The sequence below is a fragment of the Triticum aestivum genome, chromosome 1B (assembly GCF_018294505.1).
Source record: "Triticum aestivum cultivar Chinese Spring chromosome 1B, IWGSC CS RefSeq v2.1, whole genome shotgun sequence".
In the NCBI taxonomy this organism is placed as follows: domain Eukaryota; kingdom Viridiplantae; phylum Streptophyta; class Magnoliopsida; order Poales; family Poaceae; genus Triticum; species Triticum aestivum.
Window position 1 is genome coordinate 349,453,553 of NC_057795.1, and position 22,618 is coordinate 349,476,170.

Sequence of the window (22,618 nt, forward strand, 5' to 3'; positions counted from 1 at the left end):
ATTCAATCCTTCCTTTTAAGTTCATTTCATTCAATTCTTTCAATTCTTCCGGAGGCATTGCGTTGGTCATCTCGTCAAGTGCCATCTCATTGGGTTAAGCTCGTGTTCTATTCCTTCCAACTTCAGCCGGAGTGCTGCCTAAATCCTTTCAGTCTTATTCGTTTCTTATCTTGTTCTAACCGGAGTGGTTTCATAGTCTATCTGATCCCGTGAGCTTTCTATTCTCATCATTCTCGTCGTTCCTCTCTTCTTCTCGAGTGCTCTCGATTCTATGTGTTTTAGTAAAGAGATCGAACACACTTGTTGCATTGATCTGGGGGGGGTACATATATAGTTGGAGCAGGGGGCGTTTAGGCCACGATCACCATCGTGGGAGGCCATGCTCGAGAGGTGGAGGGCGTGTGTGCTTCAGGGAAAACTGCACACACGCACGCTATACTAGCCTATACAGTAGACTACGTACTCAGCTCACACACTCATATACATGTAGGTTATCACCCCCCGCAGTCGTGACGTCACGCAAAGCGACGCAAAGACTAGAACAGAAGTCATTGAAGACGTCAGTCGGCAGCCCCTTTGTCATCACGTCGGCGAGCTGCTGGCGCGTGGGAATGTGCAGGACACGGAAGTCGCCAAGAGCCACGCTCTCGCGCACAAAATGGATGTCGAGCTCGACATGTTTGGTGCATCGGTGGTGGACTGGATTGCTCGACAGGTACTCTGCAGAGATGTTGTCGCAGTACACGAGCGTGGCGGTCTTCACAAAGCAGCGGAGCTCGCCGAGGAGTTGCCGCAGCCAGATGCACTCGGCCACCGCGTTTGCCACACTGCGATACTCAGCTTTGGCGCTTGATCTCGAGACAGTGGGCTGGTGCTTGGATGACCAGGAGACAAGAGCGTCACCGAGGAAAACGCAGTACCCCGAGGTGGAATACCGCGTGTCTGGACAGCCAGCCCAGTCGGCGTCGGTGTAGACGCGCAGGTCGAGGGAGGAGGATGCCCGGAGATGCAGGCCGAAGGATGCCGTGCCGCGGATGTAGCGCAGAGCGCGCTTGATCAATGCTTGATGACAGTCACGCGGGTCGTGCATATGCAGGCATATCTGTTGGACCGCATAGGCAAGTTCCGGCCGCGTGACGGTGAGGTACTGGAGTGCGCCGGCGAGACTGCGGTATGACGTAGGGTCGGCGACACACGGCCCAGTGGCAGCAGGGAGCCTGGTCTTGGTGTCCACTAGAGTCGGGGCCGGCTTGAAGTGCTCCATGTCAGCACGCTCAAGAACATCCTCAGCGTACTGCTCTTGAGAGAGGAAGAAGCCGTCGGCGGAGCGCGTGACGGGGATGCCCAAGAAGTAGTGGAGAGCGCCGAGGTCCTTCATGGCGAATTCGGTGGTGAGCGCGGTGATGATGCGTTGAAGAAGCGCGTCGGAGGAGGCAGTGAGGATGATGTCATCCACGTAGAGCAGGAGATACGCAGCGTCGGCGCCGCGCGCGAACGTGAACAGAGAGCTGTCCAAGCGCGTCGCGGCGAAGCCCAGCATGGTGAGGAAGCCGGCGAAGCGAAGAAACCACGCGCGCGGCGCCTGCTTCAAGCCATAGAGTGACTTGGAAAGGCGGACACGTGGTCAGGCTTGGTGGTGTCGACGAATCCTGCTGTCTGCAGGCAGTACACCTCCTCCTGTAGTGTGTCGTGGAGGAACTCGTTTTTGACATCCAGCTGGTGGACCGGCCATCGGCGAGAGGCGGCGATGGTGAGGACGGCGCGGATCGTCGCCGGCTTGACCACAGGAGAGAATGTCTCTGCGTAGTCGATGCCGGCGCGCTGGTTGAACCCACGCACAACCCACCGGGCTTTGTAGCATTCCAGGGTGCCGTCCGCGCACGTTTTGTGACGAAAAATCCATTTTCCTGTAATAACATTGGCGTGAGGAGGTTTTGGCACCAGCTCCCAAGTGCGGTTCGCGGTGAGCGCGGCGAACTCCTCCTGCATGGCTGTCACCCAGTTGGGTTCGTGGAGAGCGGCACGCACAGAGCGTGGAATGGGGTTGACGGATGTGGTGGTGGAGGCGACGCACACATAGTCAGCATCGTATTGGCGATTGGGCCGGAAAACACTAGCGCGGGCACGGGTGATGACGCCGCGGGGTGGAGATGGATGTACGGGGGTGGTCGCGCCGTCGGATGGAGATCCGAGGGATGCATGAGTGCCGGACGTGTGCATGGGAGATGGTGGTGAGTGGGGGCCGCAGGGTGGTGTGGACGGGTCAATGGCGAGGGAGGAACCGTCGGATGAGGATCCAACGGGAGAGTTTAAAGGGGGTGGTTGCGCGCGGGGAGTGGGGCTAGTGGTGGAGTGGCTCGGCGGGGCGCACGGGGCGGGCGTCATGGCTGTCACAGGGCTAGCAGGCGCTGGCACCAGGCGAGGCTGTGGGACGATGGGAGGGGGTGGTAGTCGCGGCGTGGCGAAGGGAAAGGTGAGCTCATCAAAGCGCACATGGTGGAAGGTGAGCACACGCCGAGTCGCGGGGTCGTAACAGCGATAGCCGCGGTGATCCAGAAGATAACCGAGGAAGACGCAGGCAATGGAGCGGGCATCGAGCTTGTGGCGCGTGGTAGAGGTTGTGTTTGGATAGCACAAGCAGCCGAACACGCGTAAGGCAGATTAGTCGGGAGCTACACCGAGCAGGAGCTCGTAGGGTGACCGCGGCGAGCTCTTTTGGCATGGCTTATAGTTGAGGAGAAGCGTGGATGTGGAGAGGGCTTCAGCCTAGAAGCGAGGTGGAAGCGATGCGTGGAAGATAATGGCGCATACGCTCTCGTTGAGAGTGCGGAGCGCTTGCTCGGCCTTGCCGTTCTGCTAGCTCGTGTAAGGGCAGGACAGGCGGAGCACTGTGCTGTGGCGAGCGAGAAGTGAGCGGACGGCGAGGTTGTCAAACTCGCGCCCGTTGTCCGTCTGGAGTGCGAGAATCAGATGCTCAAACTGGGTATGAACATATGCATAAAATGCAGTAAGCACACAGATTACATCGGATTTGTGGCGAAGCGGGAATGTCCATACATAGTGGGTACAACTATCAATGATCACTAGGTAATACTCAAAACCAGAAATGCTAATCACAGGAGACGTCCAGACATCTAAGTGAAGTAGTTGGAAGGGAAAGTAGCTACTGGTAGTGGAAGCAGTGAACGGCAGTCGTGTGTTCTTGCCAAGCCGACAGGCAGAGCAGGAATGTGGAGTAGACAACGCGCAGGTGAAGTCGAACTGATGAAGAGCACGACGAAGCACGTCCTCGCCGGGATGCCCGAGACGGTTGTGCCATAGCTCCGCAGATGCAACGCTGGCGAAGTAGGTGGCGCGGGGCACGGCGCGGTTGGGCTACACGGGGTACAAGTCGCCGACCGAGTCACATTGAAGGATCACCAGGCGGGTGCGGATATCCTTGATAGTAAACCCAAAGGCGTCAAATTCAACTGAGACAGGGTTATCACGGGTGAGACGGCGTACAGAAAGAAGTTTTGTGATGATGGAAGGAGAGAGCAGCACATTATGCAGGTCTAGAGATGTGTTGGATGCAATGAGCGAGCCACGCCCAGTGTGGGTGATCGTCATGCGCCCTAAATTACCCACCATTATATCGCGGGGAGGAAAATAAGGACAGAGAGAGTGAAGTGTACCGGGGTTGGAGGTGATGTGTGACGAGGCACCGGAGTCCATGTACCAATCGGAGGTGCTGGACGGCGGTGGTGGAGACGAGTGCGCGGCTTGGAGCGCGGTTTGGAGCCCGCCCATGTCCCAGGGCTGTGATGATGGCGGAGGCGCATTGCTGGAGCTGGCGCCTGGCGAACCGTAGGTGAAGCCGGGGAGGAGGGTGGGGTAGCCGCCATAGCCGTAGGGGAGAGGGGCGGGAGCCACACCGCCGGCGAAGAAGGCTTGTTGTTGCGGGACATCGGGGCGTGGCCCAAGAACACCAGCACCCGGCGAACGCCAAGGCATGGGCCACGCCTGCACCATGCTAGTCCAGGAGTTGGCGCTGGCCAGGACACCGGGGCGAGGGGCGGGTGATGTCGATGAAGAGGAGGGCGGAGCAGATCCCCCCCCCCCAATTGCCCCGGCCACGTCGCGTGTTGCGACCATGCCCGCGGTTGCCCTCGCCGAATGCAGGGTGCTGGGAGGGCGCAGGGCTGGCTGGCGGAGCTGGTGGCCGTGCCGCGATGAGCGCATGGGCGGACTGCTGGCGCACGGCCTGTTCAGCATGGTGTTCCTCGAGGAGGAGGAACGAGTGAGCCTCCAGGAACGTGGGCAATGGCACGCGGGCAGTAAGGTGGGGAATGGCGCCATGGTACTGGCATCCGAGGCCACACAGCATGTTGAAAAGCTGTTGTGGCTCCAAGACGGGCTGGCCAAGATCGGCGAGTTGCATGGCGAACTGCTTCAGACGGGTGCAGTGCTGCATCACCGTGAGGTCGCCCTGGACCACGACATGGTATTCGGCGTCGAGGTACACCGCGCGTGCCAGGTTGTTGTCACGGAAGATGCCATCGATCGTAGCCCAGAGCACGGCGGCGGTGTCCTTGGGCTACATCACAGCATCGAGGAGCTCCGACGAGATTGTAGCGTAGAGCCAGTGGACGATACAGTGGTCGACCATGACCCACTCTAGATCACGGCGACGAGGGGCAGCAGGAGCGACCAGGTGGTCGCGGACGTCGAACATGCCGACGATGGTGAGGAAGAAGCGACGCCACTGGGCATAGTTGCCGGCATGGAGGTCAACCGTGACCGGGACGTGATGAAGAATGTCGATGGTTTGGAGCACCATGGACGGGAACGCGCCGGGGGCGAGGGGAGGCACCGGGGGAGCGGTCGCCAGGGGAGCGGTCGTCAGAGGGGCGCTCACGAGGGCAGCCGTCTGGAGCACGCCGGCGAGGGTGTGCGCGTCATCGCCAGAGGTGTCGGGGGTGGCGAGAGGATTGGTGTCCATGGCAGTGGAAGAGGGAGGCGCGAAGGGATTGGTTTTGGCGGCCTCTGATACCATGTTTCAGTAGAGAGATTGAACACACTTATTGCATTGATCTGGGGGGTACATATACAGTTGGAGCAGGGAGCGTTTAGGCCACGATCACCATCATGGGAGGCCATGCTCGAGAGGTGGAGGGCGTGTGTGCTTTAGGGAAAACTGCACACACGCATGCTGTACTAGCCTATACAGTAGACTACGTACTCAGCTCACACACTCATATACATGTAGGTTATCACTTTGCTTCTTGTTTGGAGTTCTTGTTTCACCTCATCCTTTTTCCCTTCTATCTCGGTCCTAAGATCTCGGGACGAGATCTCTTGTTAGTGGAAGAGTGTTGTAACGCCCTGGATGCGATGCGTCAGGTGTCTTCTAGTTATTCACCGTAGTTGCCATGTCATTTGCTTGCGTGTTGCATTTTGCCATGTCATCATGTGCATATCATTTTGCATACATGTTCGTTTCATGCATCCGAGCTTTTTCCCCGTTGTCCGTTTTGCAATCCGGCACTCCTATGCCCTCCGGCATTCCCCTTTTGTCTCCTGTTGCGAGTGGGTGTTAAACTTTCTTGGTATGGCTCGAGGTTTGTCAAGCGGCCTTGGTATAGCACCGGTAGACCGCCTGTCAAGTTTCGTGCCATTTGGAGTCCGTTTGATACTCCAACGGTTAAGCGGGTAACCGTAAAAGCCCCTTTTGTGTTGCAGCCCAACACCCTTCCAAACTGGCCCAAAACCCATCCTAACCCCCTCCATGCTCTCGGTCGTTCGATCACGATCGTGTGGGCGAAAACTGTGCCTCATTTGGACTCTCCTAACTCCCTCTAGGTATAAAAACGTCCTCCCCATCCATTTTCGCGGGTGAAACCACCCCTAACCCTAAGCCCGCTCCCCTCGCGCCGCCGGACAAAATTCCCCGCCGCCCCGACATGTCCGCCGCCACCGTCCAGCCAACCGGCGCCGGTCACCTGGCCTCTGGCCTCCTCCCCGCCGCCGTGGCTCGCCGGGCCCAGGTGCGGCCCGCCCAGGCCCGCGCGGCCGCTCGAGCCTCCGCCGCCAGCCCGCGCGTGCCGCCGCCCGAGCCTCCGCCGTCGGCCGCCGCGTGCCCTCATCGCCCGCCGGCTGTCGCCGCCTCGCCGACACCCACCTCCGCCGCCTAGTCCTCGGCCACCCGCACCGCTGCCGTGCCCGCCGACGACCGCCGTCGCCATCCCGTGGAGCTCGCCGCGCCACCGTCCCGTTCTCCAGCCTCCGCCGGAGCGCCGCCTCTCGTTGACCGGCGCCGCCCCGCGCGCCTCGTCGCCGGCTCCTCCTCACCGGGGCGCCTCCTCCCCCAACCCAGGCCACCTCCTTCCTCAAATCCGATGGCCCGAGCTGGCCAACCTCGAAATCTGTGCCTAGATCCAGATCCGTTTTCGAAGGTTGACCCCAAAATTCCTCTTAAGTCCCTGATATTTTGACATTTTGTGCCCATGTTCATCGGATCATAACTCTGCATCCGTAGCTTGGTTTCATGCGTGTAATATATCAAAATGTTCATCAGGAGATGCTCTTCATTTTGTTCCATTGTGCCATGCTTGTTTGAGGTCATATTGATGCATGAATCATCGTTGCAAGAGTGCTATATGATGTTAACTGCTGTTTGTTAACATAACTTGGTGATTTGTCATTTTTGTTGCATTTGACGTGTGCATCTTATGAGCATGAGCTCTACATGTGTTTTGAACTACATCATGCCATATTTATAGGGGTGCCATCCATGTATTTTTGTGAGTTGTGTAGTGAGTGCATCAAGCTTGTTAAGTAGGGTACTTGCTGTTACTGTTTTTTCTAGGCTGTATCTGTTATCTCGTGATGCTATGTAAACCTGCTGCTACAAGTCATTCTATGTATAATCTGGAGATGTTCACTAAGGATGTTTTGTTAAACATGTCATGCTTTATCCATCCATGCCCATGGTTGAATTTATAGCTTGCTGTAGCTTGTTGTAATCTTGCTCTCAAGTTGCTAAATAATGTTGCTGTCAGCCTGTTAACATTAAGTTCAGTTTTGCCATGTGCTTTGCTAGTGATCCATGCATCCTATGAACTTGTTCTTGCTATGCTTAGCTTCTTAAACATGTCTTCCTACTGTTGGTTGCCTTTTCATGCCATGAAATGCTCTGTGGTGAGTGGTACATGCTCACCAACATGCCTACTTATTGTTGTTCCTGCCATGTTTGAATCAGTAATATAACTTGTTATGTTTACGTGGGTGCCATCATATCTTCTGATCCTTTTCGGCTCATGGTCAGTAAAGGACTTTTGTTCTATGATTTTATTAGATTCATGACATACCTTATTTTGCTATGATATGTTCCCATAGCATGTTGTTTGATGGCTCTAAACATTGCAAGCTGATGTTATTTCTGCAAAGTCTGAAACTGTTATTATTTGCAATCTTGCCATGTCTTTTTGAGCATGTTCTAGTGATTTCTGGAGATAGATCAGTGTTCATGTTTTGTCATGCTTTACTTGTACATCATGTCCAAGCCTTTTGTTTTTATGTTGAGGTGCTGTAGCATGTTGTTTTGATGCCTGCAATATGCCTAGGCGCTGTTTTGGACAGATTGTTGTCATAACTTGTAGAGTGTGTGTTGAACCGTTGCTCTGTTTTGAGTGTGGTCTATATGAAACTTGCTTGATTTTGCATGTAGCTTCATATTATCATATTGCATACTTGTTTTGAGGTGTTTTATTGATGTTTGTATGCATTTTGCATCAATGCCATGTTTATCTTGTTTTTGCTCATATCTTCTAGACCGTAGCTCCGAACTAAATGAACTTTATATGTAACTTGACTAGAATTTCGTGTAGATCCTCTTGGTGCTCTTTAACTTGCTATTTAACAACTTCAACTTAAGGTTTATTCATATCTGGACCAATTTCAAAATTTGCATATGAGGACTTACAGGAATTGTTATATGTTGTTCCCGACCTCATTTAAACTTGCCCTGGTGTGTTGCTCTTGTATGCATCATCTCTTGCCATGAGTAGCTTCATGTAGCTTTGTCATGCATCATGCTTGTTGTGCATCATGTCTTTTCTATGTGTGGCGCGTTTACCATGTTGTGTGCTTCTTCTCAATAGTTCATGTTTCGTCGCGATCGTGAGGATTCGTTCGTCTACGCTTGGTTCGTCTTCGTGGCTTCATCTTCTTCATGGACTCGTTATTCTTCCTAGCGGGATTTCAAGCAAGATGACCGTCACCTTGGATCTCATTACTATCATTGCTATGCTAGTTGCTTCGTTCTATCACTATGTTGCGCTACCTATCTCTTTTGGATCAACCCTCCCAATTTGCCATGTCAGCCTCTAACATTTTTCACCCTTCCTAGCAAACAGTGGTTTGGCTATGTTTCCGCTTTTGCTCAGCCCTCTTATAGCGTTGTTAGTTGCAGGTGAAGTTGAAGATTGCTCCATGGTGGACAGGATTATGTTGGGATATCAGAATATCTCTTATTTAATTAATGCATCCATATACTTGGTAAACGGTGGAAGACTCGGCCTTATGCCTGGTGTTTTGTTCCACTCTTGCCGCCCTAGTTTCCGTCATACCGGTGTTATGTTCCCGGATTTTGCGTTCCTTATGCGGTTGGGTGATTTATGGGACCCCCTTGACAGTTTGCTTTGAATAAAACTCCTCCAGCAAGGCCCAACCTTGGTTTTACCATTTGCCTCACCACCACCTATACCCTTCCCTTGGGTCGGCCAACCCGAGGGTCATCTTTATTTTAGCCCCCCCGGGCCAATGCTTGTCTAAGTGTTGGTCCGAACCAGAGCCACTTGCAGCGCCACCTCGGGGAAACTCAAGGTCTGGTTTTAGTTGTACGTAGTGTTCATCCGGTATTGCCCTGAGAACGAGATATGTGCAGATCCTATCGGGATTGTCGGCGCATCGGGAGGTCTTGCTGGTCTTGTTTTACCATTGTCGATATGTCTTATAAACCGGGATTCCGAGTCTGATCGGGTCTTCCTGGGAGAAGGTATATCCTTCGTTGATCGCGAGAGCTTATCATGGGCTAAGTTGGGACACCCCTATAGGGTATAAACTTTCGAAAGCCGTGCCCTCGGTTATGGGCAGATGGGAATTTATTAATGTCCGGTTGTAGATAACTTGACACCAGATCCATATTAAAATACAGCAACCGCGTGTGTAGCTGTGATGGTCTCTTTTCGGCGGAGTCCGGGAAGTGAACATGGTTTTGGGTTATGTTTGATGTAAGTAGGAGTTCAGGATCACTTCTTGATCATTGCTAGCTTCACCACCGTTCCGCTTGCTCTCTTCTCGCTCTTATTTGCATATGTTAGCAACCATATATGCTTAGTCGCTGCTGCAACCTCACCAATTTACCCCTTCCTTACCCCTTTAAGCTTTGCTAGTCTTGACACCCATGGTAATGGGATTGCTGAGTCCTCGTGGCTCACATATTACTACAACAACAGTTGCAGGTACAGGTTATGCGATGATCATGACGCGAGAGCGATGCTTGCTTGCGTTGAGTTCTTCTTCTTCTTCTTCGATCGGGGGTTAGGTTCCAGGTCGGCAGCCTGGGCTAGCAGGGTGGATGTTGTTTGAGTTTCTGTTTGTGTTTCATCCGTAGTCGGATGTTGATCTTATGTATTGTGATGTTGTATTCGTGTTGCATTGTATGCCTTATGTATGTATCCCCATCTATTATGTAACGTTGATGTAATGATATCCACCTTGCAAAGGCGTTTCAATATGCGGTTCTATCCTTGGTGGGACCTTCGAGTCTCTTTAGGATAGTATCGCATATTGGGCGTGACAAGTTGGTATCAGAGCCTCGACCGACCATAGGAGCCCCCCTTGATTGATCGTGTAGTTTGGCCGATGTTGAGTCTAGAAAAAACTATTTTTTTCGGAGTCTAGTTATATCGGAGAGTAGGACTTCTTTTACTCCTCAGCCCCCTTCGTCGCTCTGGTGAGGAATCTTGACGTAGGTGTTTTGAGTTACTCCTCTTCCCTTTTAAATTTTTTCTTTAGGATCACGCAGTTGGTTTTCCGATCGTTGGTTCTCAGCTCTTTTCATCCGGTGCATTTCTCGTCAAGTCGACTCGAGCCTCTTCATCTTTGCTAAGTTCAATTCCTCAGTTATTTACTTTTTCCCACCCGCCCACCCCTTTTTCTTCTTGGAGTCAGAGTCCATAATCGAGTATCCATCTTACTCGTGCGAAGCCTTTGCATTCTTTCCTCAATGATTTCAACTGGCGCTTTCTCTTCAAGATATTCGTTAGTTCCCCCTTCCAAGTTGCCTTTGTTTTCCCGCCCTCCCACCCTCTTCTTTCTGGAGCCCGAGTCTCTTTCGACCATCAATTTCATTTGTGTGGAACCTCTTCAGCCTTCCGTCAATTATTTCAACCGGTGAATTCTTGTCTCGGTGGACATTCTTCATCTCTTTTGTTCTCCGGTGGACTCAATTCAAGTTTTTTTCGGGTTGATCACATTCTTTTCCTTGGATCAAGTGTTTTCCCTGCTCGTTCGCCTCTCGCCAGTTTATCCTTTTGGAGTGTTCAAGACATCTCAGGAGATTCATCTGTGCTCCAATTAATTCGAGGTTGTCACCCCATTCAAACATTTCAATTGTTCTGGTGCATCATCTATCTGTTCAACATCCCTTTCCAATGGTGTTTTCTTTTAGTGGGCCCTAACCCATAGGTCTTTTCCCAGGATCTTACCCGACTCTTCTAATTTCCCCGGAGTTATTCTCAATTCTTTTCAAGTGTGACGTAAGAATGGATCCCATCACTCACATGCCTTATCCAAGTTCGCTTTCTAATTCTTTTCATTGTTGGCTCAACCTTTTCGGTTTTCATTCTACCGGAGTACCTCAGTTATTATGGTGGTGTTTCTCGTCATCATTTTGAAGACCAAAGAAGAGTTTTTCCTCTAAATCTTGCCCGTTCTTCCAAAGATTCGTGGTTCTAGCTCCATGTTATCCTCGCAAATTACCCCGTTTGTCAGAAGTTCTTTTCATCCATCCGGAGTATTTCATGAGTTGTTTTCCCGTTTTTTTCACCGGAGGCGATTGTTCCAGAAGAATTCTTCGTCCTTAGATTTCAGTTACCTTTATCCAATTATCCCAGCGCATCTGTCAAGTATTCTTTATCAGCTTGTTGTCTCTTTGTTTTTTTTGCATCTAAATCCCCTCTAGCATATTGGTTCTTCTAATTCTTCCCGGTGATTCAGTCTCTTTCATCAGTCATTTTCGTATTCTTACGGTGGTTCCTTCAGACTCCTTTTCCTTTGTTATCATATTAATCCATTCGTTCTTTCGAATCCTATTGGTGGTTCATGAAGACTTTCTCAAGTTTTGCGGCATATTCCCCTTAATCATTTGCAATAAAAATAAGTAATATGCAAAATCCATTGCTTGTCATCAATTAAAATTGGTGAAGGATAAGCATACAATAAATCTTATTCTTATTTCATCCAAGTGAGTAATCCCTTCCTTCGGAGTTTGTTCTTGATGAATAAATTCTAGTTCCAAGTGTTTTCATCTTTTCTTTTCCGGAGTTCAAATTTTACTCGGCCATTTCGTCGAAACCTCCATCTAAATCACCGCAAGGCTTTTATCTTATTTCTTTTCATCCTTCAATTTTATTTCGTCATCCTTTCGTTACCGGAGTTCTTCATGGTGGTTCTTCATGATTTAATTCATTCTTCAATAGTTCATCAAGATTCTTGTTGGAGGAGTTCAATTATTCTTTTCTTCTCGCGTCTCGAAGTGCAATTAATTCTCCGTATTCTTTTGAAGTGGAGTTTTGCATTTCTTTGTTATTCCCAGAGATTCAAGCATTTGGTAGTGGCATATTTTCACCTCAAGTTTTTGAGTTGTTTTTGGATAAGTCCACAACAAGCTTATTCTTTCATTGTTGATTTTCTCAAAAATTCCATTCAATCCTTCCTTTTAAGTTCATTTCATTCAATTCTTTCAATTCTTCCGGAGGCATTGCGTTGGTCATCTCGTCAAGTGCCATCTCATTGGGTTAAGCTCGTGTTCTATTCCTTCCATCTTCAGTCGGAGTGCTGCCTAAATCCTTTCAGTCTTATTCGTTTCTTATCTTGTTCTAACCGGAGTGGTTTCATACTCTATCTGATTCCGTGAGCTTTCGATTCTCGTCATTCTCATCGTTCCTCTCTTCTTCTCGAGTGCTCTCGATTCTTTGCTTCTTCTCTGGAGTTCTTGTTTCACCTCATCCTTTTTCCCTTCCGTCTCGGTCCTAAGATCTCGGGACGAGATCTCTTGTTAGTGGAGGAGTGTTGTAATGCCCCGGATCCGATGCGCCAGGTGTCTTCCAGTTATTCGCCGTAGTTGCCATGTCATTTTCTTGTGTGTTGCATTTTGCCATGTCATCATGTGCATCTCATTTTGCATACATGTTCGTTTCGTGCATCTGAGCTTTTTCCTCATTGTCCGTTTTGCAATCCGGCACTCCTATGCCCTCCGGCATTCCCCTTTTGTCTCCTGTTGCGAGCGGGTGTTAAACTTTCTTGGTATGGCCCTAGGTTTGTCAAGCGGCCTTGGTATAGCACCGGTAGACCGCCTGTCAAGTTTCGTGCCATTTGGAGTCCGTTTGATACTCCAACGGTTAACCGGGTAACCGTAAAAGACCCTTTTGTGTTGCAGCCCAACACCCTTCCAAACTGGCCCAAAACCCATCCTAACCCCCTCCATGCTCTCGGTCATTCGATCATGATCGTGTGGGCAAAAACCGTGCCTCATTTGGACTCTCCTAACTCCCTCTAGCTATAAAAACGTCCTCCCCGTCCATTTTCGCGGATGAAACCACCCCTAACCCTAGCCCCGCTCCCCTCGCGCCGCCGGACAAAATTCCACGCCGCCCGGACATGTTCGCCGCCACCGTCCAGCCAGCCAGCGCCCGCCACCTGGCGTCCGGCCTCCTCCCCGCCACCGCGGCCCGCCGGGCCCAGGCGCGGCCCGCCCAGGCCCGCGCGGCCGCCCGAGCCTCCGCCGCCCGCCGCTGCCTGCCCTCTCCGCCGCCTCATCGCCCGCCGGCTGTCGCCGCCTCGCCGGCACCCGCCTCCGCCGCCTCGTCCTCGGCCACCCGCGCCGCCGCCGTGCCCGCCGGCGACCGCCGTCGCCATCCCGTGGAGCTCGCCGGCGCCGCCGTCCCGTCCTCCGGCCTCCGTCGGAGCGCCGCCTCCCATCGACTGGCGCCGCCCCACGCGCCTCGTCGCCGGCTCCTCCTTGCCGGAGCACCTCCTCCCCCAACCCAGGCCGCCTCCTTCATCAACTCCAGTGGCCCAAGCCGGCCAACCTCGGAATCTGTGCCCAGATCCAGATCCGTTTTCGAAGGTTGACCCCGAAATTCCTCCAAGTCCCTGATATTTTGACATTTTGTGCCCACGTTCATCGCATCATAAGTCTGCATTCGTAGCTCTGTTTCATGCGTGTAATATATCAAAATGTTCATCAGGAGATGCTCTTCATTTTGTTACATTGTGCCATACTTGTTTGAGGTCATCTTGATGCCTGAATCATCCTTGCAAGAGTGCTATATGATGTTAACTGCTGTTTGTTAACATAACTTGGTGATTTGTCATTTTTGTTGCATTTGATGTTTGCATCTTATGAGCATGAGCTCTACATGTGTTTTGAACTACATCATGCCATGTTTACAGGGGTGCCATCTATGTATTTTTGTGAGTTCTGTAGTGAGTGCATCAAGCTTGTTAAGTAGGGTACTTGCTGTTACTGTTTTTGCTAGGCTGAATTTGTTATTTCGTGATGCTATGTAAACCTGCTGCTACAAGTCATTCTATGTATAATCTGAGATGTTCACTAAAAATGTTTTGTTATACATGTCATGCTTTATCCAAACATGCCCCTGTTTGCATTTATATCTTGCTGTAGCTTGTTGTAATCTTGCTCTCAAGTTGCTAAATAATTATGCTTTTAGCCTGTTAACATTAAGTTCAGTTTTGCCATGTGCTTTGCTAGTGATACATGCATCCTATGAACTTGTTCTTGCCATGCTTAGCTTCTTAAACTTGTCTTCTTACTGTTGGTTGCCTTGTCATGCCATGAAATGCTCTGTGGTGAGTGATACAAGCTCACCAACATGCCTAGTTACTGTTGTTCCTGCCATGTTTGAATCTGTAATATAACTTGCTATGTTTACATGGGTGCCATCATATCTTCTGACCTTTTTTGGCTCATGGTCAGTAAAGGACTTTTGTTCTATGATTTTAGTAGATTCATTCCATGCCTTATTTTGCTATGATATGTTCCTGTAGCATGCTTTTTGATGGCTCTAAACATTGCAACCTGATGTTATTTCTGCAAAGTCTGAAACTGTTATTATTTGCAATCTTGCCATGTCTTTTTGAGCATGTTCTAGTGATTTCTGGAGATAGCTCAGTGTTCATGTTTTGTCATGCTTTACTTGTACATCATGTCCATGCCTTTTGTTTTTATGTTGAGGTGCTGTAGCATGTTGTTTTGATGTTTGCAATATGCCTAGTTTTTGTTTTGGATAGATTGTTGTCATAACTTGTATAGTGTGTGTTGAACCGTTGCTCCTTTTGAGTGTGCTCTATATGAAACTTGCTTGATGTTGCATGTAGCTTCATATTATCATGTTGCATACTTGTTTTGAGGTATTTGCTTGATGTTTGTATGCATTTTGCATCAATGCCATGTTTATCTTGTTTTGCTCATATCTTCTAGACCGTAGCTCCGAACTAAATGAACTTTATATGTAACTTGACTAGAATTTCGTGTAGATCCTCTTGGTGCTCTTTAACTTGCTGTTTAACAACTTCAAGTTAAGGTTTATTCAGATCTGGACCAATTTCGAAATTTGCATATGAGGACTTACCGGAATTGTTATATGTTGTTCCCGGCCTCATTTAAACTTGCCCTGGTGTGTTGCTCTTGTATGCATCATCTCTTGCCATGAGTAGCTTCATGTAGCTTTTTCATGCATCATGCTTGTTGTGCATCATGTCTTGTCTATGTGTGGTGCGTTTACCATGTGGTGTGCTTCTTCTGGATAGTTCCTGTTTCATTGTGATCGTGAGGATTCGTTCTTCTATGCTTGGTTCGTCTTCGTGGCTTCATATTCTTCATGGACTCGTTCTTCTTCCTAGTGGGATTTCAGGCAAGATGACCATCACCTTGGATCTCATTACTATCATTGCGATGCTAGTTGCTTTGTTCTATCGCTATGCTGTGCTACCTATCTCTTTTTGATCAAGCCTCCCAATTTGCCATGTCAGCCTCTAACCTTTTTCACCCTTCCTAGCAAACCATGGTTTGGCTATGTTACCGCTTTTTCTCAGCCCTCTTATAGCGTTGTTAGTTGCAGGTGAAGTTGAAGATTGCTCCATGGTGGACAAGATTATGTTGGGACATCACAATATCTCTTATTTAATTAATGCATCTATATACTTGGTAAAGGTTGGAATACTAGGCCTTATGCATGGTGTTTTGTTCCACTCTTGCCGTCCTAGTTTCCGTCATACCAGTGTTATGTTCCCGGATTTTGCGTTCCTTACGCGGTTGGGTGATTTATGGGACCCTCTTGACAGTTCGCTTTGAATAAAACTCCTCCAGCAAGGCCCAACCTTGGTTTTACCATTTGCCTCACGACCACCTATACTCTTCCCTTGGGTCGGCCAACCCGAGGGTCATCTTTATTTTAGCCCCGTCGGGCCAATTCTTGTCTAAGTGTTGGTCCGAACCAGAGCCACTTGCAGCGCCACCTCGGGGAAACTCGAGGTCTGGTTTTAGTTGTACGTAGTGTTCATCTGGTGTTGCCCTGAGAACAAGATATGTGCAGCTCCTATCGGGATTGTCAGCGCATCGGGCGGTCTTGCTGGTCTTGTTTTACCATTATCGAAATATCTTGTAAATCGGGATTCCGAGTCTGATCGGGTCTTCCTGGGAGAAGGTATATCCTTCGTTGATCGCGAGAGCTTATCATGGGCTATGTTGGGACACCCCTATAGGGTATAAACTTTTTGAAAGCCGTGCCTGCGGTTATGGGCAGATGGGAATTTGTTAATGTCCAGTTGTAGATAACTTGACACCAGATCCGTATTAAAATGCATCAACCGCGTGTGTAGCCGTGATGGTCTCTTTTCGGCGAAGTCCGGGAAGTGAACATGGTTTTGGGTTATGTTTGACGTAAGTAGGAGTTCAGGATCACTTCTTGATCATTGCTAGCTTCACGACCATTCCGCTTGCTCTCTTCTCGCTCTTATTTGCGTATGTTAGCCACCATATATGCTTAGTCGCTGCTGCAACCTCACCACTTTACCCCTTCCTTACCCCTTTAAGCTTTGCTAGTCTTGATACCCATGGTAATGGGATTGCTGAGTCCTCGTGCCTGACAGATTACTACAACAATAGTTGCAGGTACAGGTTATGCGATGATCATGACGCGAGAGCGATGCTTGCTTGCATTGAGTTCTTCTTCTTCTTCTTCTTCGATCAGGGGTTAGGTTCCAGGTCGGCAGCCTGGGCTAGCAGGGTGGATGTCGTTTGAGTTTCTGTTTGTGTTTCATCCGTAGTCGGATGTTGATCTTATGTATTGTGATGTTGTATTCGTGTGGCATTGTATGCCTTATGTATGTATCCCCATCTATTATGTAATGTTGATGTAATGATATCCACCTTGCAAAAGTGTTTCAATATGCGGTTCTATCCTTGGTGGGACCTTCGAGTCTCTTTAGGATAGTATCGCATATTGGGCGTGACACGGGTCGTACGCGCCCTGGTGGTATGACGGCATGCACCCAGTCGGTAATGACCGTAGAGTTCCAGTCGACCCAAGGGAGCCTGGGTTCGATGCAAGGTCAGTCCTCGTACAAGGCTTGGTCGACTGGAACAGAGCATACAGAGAGGGGCTGAACAGAGACAGACCCAGCGGCAGCAGGGTCCACGTATCTGGCCCCGAGTGCTCCAGAAGAGCCGTCAGGGCCGCGGAGATCCCCCACAACTTCAGACTGGTAGTTGGTGTCAGCAAGTTCACGGGAGAGTCGAAGCCCGACACTTGGCTTGAAGATTACCAAGTGGCTGTGCACATCGGCGGCGGCAGCGATGAGGTGGCCATGAAGCACCTTCCTCTGATGCTTGAAGGTTCTGCCAGAGCTTGGCTCAATCAGTTGGCCCCTGGGAGTATTTTGAGTTGGGATGAGTTGGCCCGAGTGTTCACCAGAACATTCGAGGGCACCTGCAAGAGACCAGTCGGTCTACCGGAGTTGCAACATTGTGTGCAGAAGCCGAATGAAACCTTGAGGGACTATACCCAGAGATGGATCACTCTGCACCACACGGTGGAGAATGTGTCAGATCACCAAGCGGTCTGTGCCTTCAAGGAAGGCGTTCTCTACAGAGAGCTCAATCTGAAGTTCGGTCAGACGGGAGATATGACTCTGAATCGGATGATGGAGATTTCCACTAAATATGCTAACCGTGAAGAGGAGGACCAGCTCTGGAGCGGCAAGCATAAAACAGTCGCCCAGGATACCGTAGGAGGGAATTCCAGTCGGAAGCAGAAGCGAAAGGCTGAGGCAGCAGGGCCTATCGAGGCAGCGTTATTAAACCAAGGGAAGTTCAAAGGGAAGCCCAAGGGGCCCTGGAATCCCAAGAAAGTGAAAGATCAAGATGGGAACGATGTGATGGATTTGCCGTGTCATATTCACACCAAGAAAGATGAAGAAGGGAATTTGATCCTCCCCAAGCATACCACTCGATAATGTCGACTCCTGATTCAGAGATTCCAGAAGAAGGGTCAGCACGGTGAAAAGGACAAGGATTATGAATAGGAGGAAGACAAAGAGGAAGAGGAGGGTGGATACCCTCAAGTTAACGCCACCCAGGTGATTTTTGCTGATGTCGAGAGCAAAAGTCGACTGAAAGTCATTAACCAGGAAGTGAACATGGTCGCTCTGGCGACACCCAGGTATCTGAAATGGTCAAAGACTCCTATCACATTTGATCAGTTGGATCACCCACCGCGAGTGGCAACTCCTGGTCGACAGGCGCTGGTGGTCGACCCAGTTGTCGGAGGCACCCGATTGACCAAAGTTCCGATGGATGGCGGCAGTGGCCTCAATATTTTGTATGCCGAGGCTCTGAAAGGAATGGGCATTCCGATGTCTAAACTGAGCGAGAGTAACATGAGTTTCCACGGAGTCATCCCTGGGAAGAAAGCCGAGTCACTCGGCTAGATAGCTGTCGATGTGGTTTTTGGCGATGAGAAGAATTACCGCAAAGAGAAGCTGACGTTTGAAGTGGTGGATTTCGAAAGCGCGTATCATGCCATTCTGGGCAGGCCTGGCTATGCCAGCTTCATGGCTCGACCGTGTTACGTGTACCTCAAAATGAAGATGCCTGGCCCCAAAGGCGTGATTACCGTTTGTGGTAACCGGAAGAAAGCGGACGACTGCCTCCAAGATGGTGCAAAAATAGCAGATGAGCAGATGGCAGCGGTGGAGTTCCAAGAGCACAAGAGAATGGCGGATCCGAGTGATTTGCTCCGTGCCAAGAGGCCCGCCTCAGAGTCCACGTTCCAGTCGGCCGGGGAAACCAAACCGATTCACATCCACCCGACCGACCCCAATGCTGCTCCAACTCATATTTCCACGACGCTCGACAGCAAATAGGAAGCCGCGCTCACCCAGTTCCTCCGTGAGAACTGGGACATCTTCGCATGGAAGCCGTCTGACATGCCAGGTGTACCCAGGGAGCTGGTTGAGCACCATTTGCGTCTCGACTCGAAAGCAAAACCGGTCAAAGAACATATCCGTCGGTCCGCCACTGAGAAGAGGAAGGCCATTGGTGAAGAAGTGGCTCGACTCCTGGCCACTGAATTCATTCACGAGACCTACCACTCAGAGTGGCTCGCCAATGTCATCATGGTTCCTAAGAAAAACAAATCGCTCCGAATGTGCATTGACTTCAAGCACATCAATCAGGCCTGTCTGAAGGATCATTTTATGCTGCCCGGCATTGATCAGATAGTCGACTCGACTGCGGGATGCGAGCGACCGTCCTTCCTGGACGCCTATTCCGGGTACCATCAGATCCGACTGTTTGGACCCGATGAGATCAAGACTGCCTTCATCACCCTGTTCGGGTGCTTTTGTTATGTCACCATGCCCTTTGGCCTCAAGAATGCTGGTGCCACGTTCATGCGCATGATCCAGAAGTTCCTGCTCACTCAGATCAGTCGAAACGTGGAAGCTTACATGGACGACATCTTGGTTAAGTCACGCAAAGGTTCTGACCTGCTGACTGACCTTGCTGAAACCTTTGCCAACCTGAGAAGGTACGATATCAAGCTCAATCCATCGAAATGCACATTCGGAGTCCCAGGCGGAAAGCTACTCGATTTTCTCGTTTCCGAACGAGGAATCGATGCGAATCCAGAGAAGATTGGCACAATTCTCCGAATGAAACACCCACTGTGAGTGCTTGATGTTCAGAAGCTCACTGGTTGCTTGGCTGCATTAAGTCGATTCATCTCACGACTCGGTGAAAAGGCATTGCCTCTTTACCAACTGATGAAGAAGTCTGACAAGTTCGAGTGGAATGATGAAGCCGAAGCAGCATTTGAAGAGCTCAAAGCCCTGCTTTCCACCCAGCCGGTGCTTGCTGCTCCAATTAGCAAGGAGCCTCTTTTCCTCTACATCGCAGCCACAGGACAAGTCGTCAGCACAGTGCTCACGGTCGAGCATGAAGAGGAAGGCAAAGACTTCAAAGTTCAGCGCCCAGTCTATTACATTTCAGAAGTTTTGACCCCATCCAAGCAGAGATATCCTCACTATCAGAAGCTTGTTTATGGGATTTACTTAACCATGAAAAAGGTTGCACACTACTTCTATGATCATTTAGTTTCAGTCGTCAGGGATGCTCCTTTATCAGAGATTCTGAATAACAGGGATGCAACTAGTCGAGTGGCAAAGTGGGCGATTGAACTTCTTCCATTAGATATCAAGTTTGAGGCAAAGAAGGCCCTCAACTCCCAAGCAGTCGCAGATTTCCTTGCAGAGTGGACAGAACAACAACAGTTGACCCAAATCCAGTCGGAACATTGGACCATGTTCTTTGATGGGTCCAAAATGCTGAATGGTTCTGGCACGGGAGTGGTTCTAGTATCCCCACGAGGAGACAAGCTCAGTTACGTCCTTCAAATTCACTTTGATTCTTCTAACAATGAAGCTGAATACGAGGCACTTTTATATGGGTTGCGTATGGCCATCTCACTCGGCGTCCGGCGCCTGATGGTCTACGGCGACTCAGATTTAGTGGTCAATCAAGTGATGGAAGAATGGGATGTCAGAATCCCTGCAATGACTGGTTACTGCAATGCAGTGAGAAAGTTGGAGAAGAAGTTCGAGGGGTTAGAGCTTCACCACATACCCTGACTCAAGAATCAAGAAGCGGATGAATTAGCCAAGATAGGTTCCACTCGGAAGCCTATTACCAGTAACGTGTTCTTGGAACATCTCCATACCCCGTCCATACAAGAGGATCCCTTCAAGGAAGAGCCCCCGCAACCGATAAATTCAACCAACCCAACTGAGATTGAGATTCCAGCCTTGGTCGACCTGATTATGGAAGTCCTAGTGGTCACGCCCGACTGGACTGTGCTGTACATTGTGTTCATTCTCAAAAAGGAGCTCCCAGAAGACGAAGATGAAGCCCGTCAGATAGTCCGCCGATCCAAGGCCTTTATAGTGATGAAAGGTCAGCTGTACAAGGAAAGTGTCACAGGAGTAGCCCAGTGCTGCATCGCCCCTGAAGAGGGTCGAATGATCTTAAATGATATCCACTCGGGGACCTGTGGTAACCAGGCGTCCTCTCGGACCATTGTGGCCAAAGCATACAGAGCGGGATTCTATTGTCCACGGGCAAACGAGATGGCAAAGGATATAGTCGACAAGTGTCCAGGCTGCTAGTTCTATTCCAACATGTCCCACAAGCCAGCATCCGCCTTGAAGACTATCCCTCTTGTCTGGCCATTTGCAGTCTGGGGGTTGGATATGGTCGGTCCCTTCAAGACTGGCACGAGTGGTTTCACCCATGTACTCATAGCGGTCGACAAGTTCACCAAGTGGATTGAAGCTAAACCCATCAAGAACCTCAGTGCTAGCACTGCTGTCAGTTTTGTCAGAGAGTTGATATTCAGATATGGAGTCCCTCATAGCATTATCACGGATAATGCCTCCAACTTTGATTCTGATGAGGTCAAGGCGTTCTGCGCGACCCAGGGCACTCGGATCAACTATGCATTTGTCGTGCACCCTTAGTCGAATGGACAGGCAGAGAGAGCGAACGGTTTGATCCTCCAAGGATTAAAACCCCGCCTGATGCGTGATCTCAAGCATGCCGCTGGCGCCTGGGTAACCGAGTTGCCTTCCGTCTTATGGGGGTTGAGGACAATACCAAATCGGTCGATTGGCCACACTCCTTTCTTCTTGGTGTACGGTGCATAGGCCATGCTCCCGAGTGATTTGCTGCACAATGCCCCCATAGTGGAACTGTTCACAGAAGCTGAAGCGAAACAAGCTCGAGAAGACATCGTTGATCTCCTAGAGGAGGAGCGCGAGATGGCTTTGATCCAGTCGACTATTTATTAGCAAGACCTACGTCGACTCCATGCCCGGAACGACAGAGGACGGGCATTCCAAGAGGGAGACCTGGTTCTTCGAGTGGATCAAAAGCGGCCTCATAAACTGGCCCCGGCCTGGGAAGGCCCCTTCATCATCACCAAGGTGCTTCACAATGGAGCTTACCACATCTACAACATAGCCAAGAAAATAGACGAGCCACGAGCATGGAATGCAGAGTTGCTTCGTCACTTCTACACCTAGATTACTCGACCCGATGAGTTGTAATAAAAGTGTTTCAGTTTGCTTTCCGAAGAGAAGGTTTCTTCAATATCATAATGATCAGTTTCCAATGAGCATCTGTGTCTAAAATCCCCTAGTGGGTGACTTAGTCGCGAATCTGATTCTCCTAAGTTTAAAAACATTTCCGAGTGGAGAGCAATCCTCCCACTTGGGGGCTTAGCTGCGACCCTGTAATCGCCTAAGTTAAAAATATTTCGAGTGGAGAGCAATCCTCCCAGTCGGGGGCTTAGCTGTGACCCCGTAATTGCCTAAATTAAAAATATTCCGAGTGGAGAGCAATCCTCCCACTCGGGGGCTTAGCTGCGACCCCATAATCGCCTAAGTCAAAAATACTTCCGAGTGGAGCGCAATCCTCCCACTCGGGGGGCTTAGCTGCGACCCCGTAATCGCCTAAGTTAAAAATACTTCCGAGTGGAGAGCAATCCTCCCACTCGGGGGCTTAGCTGCGACCCCGTAATCGCCTAAGTTAAATATACTTCTGAGTGGAGAGCAATCCTCCCACTCGAGGGCTTAGCTGCAACCCCGTAATCGCCTAAGTTAAAAAACAGTTTCGAGTGGAGAGCAATCCTCCCACTCAGGGGCTTAGCTGCGACCCCGTAATCACCTAAGTTAAAAACATTCCGAGTGGAGAGCAATCCTCCCACTCGGGGGCTTA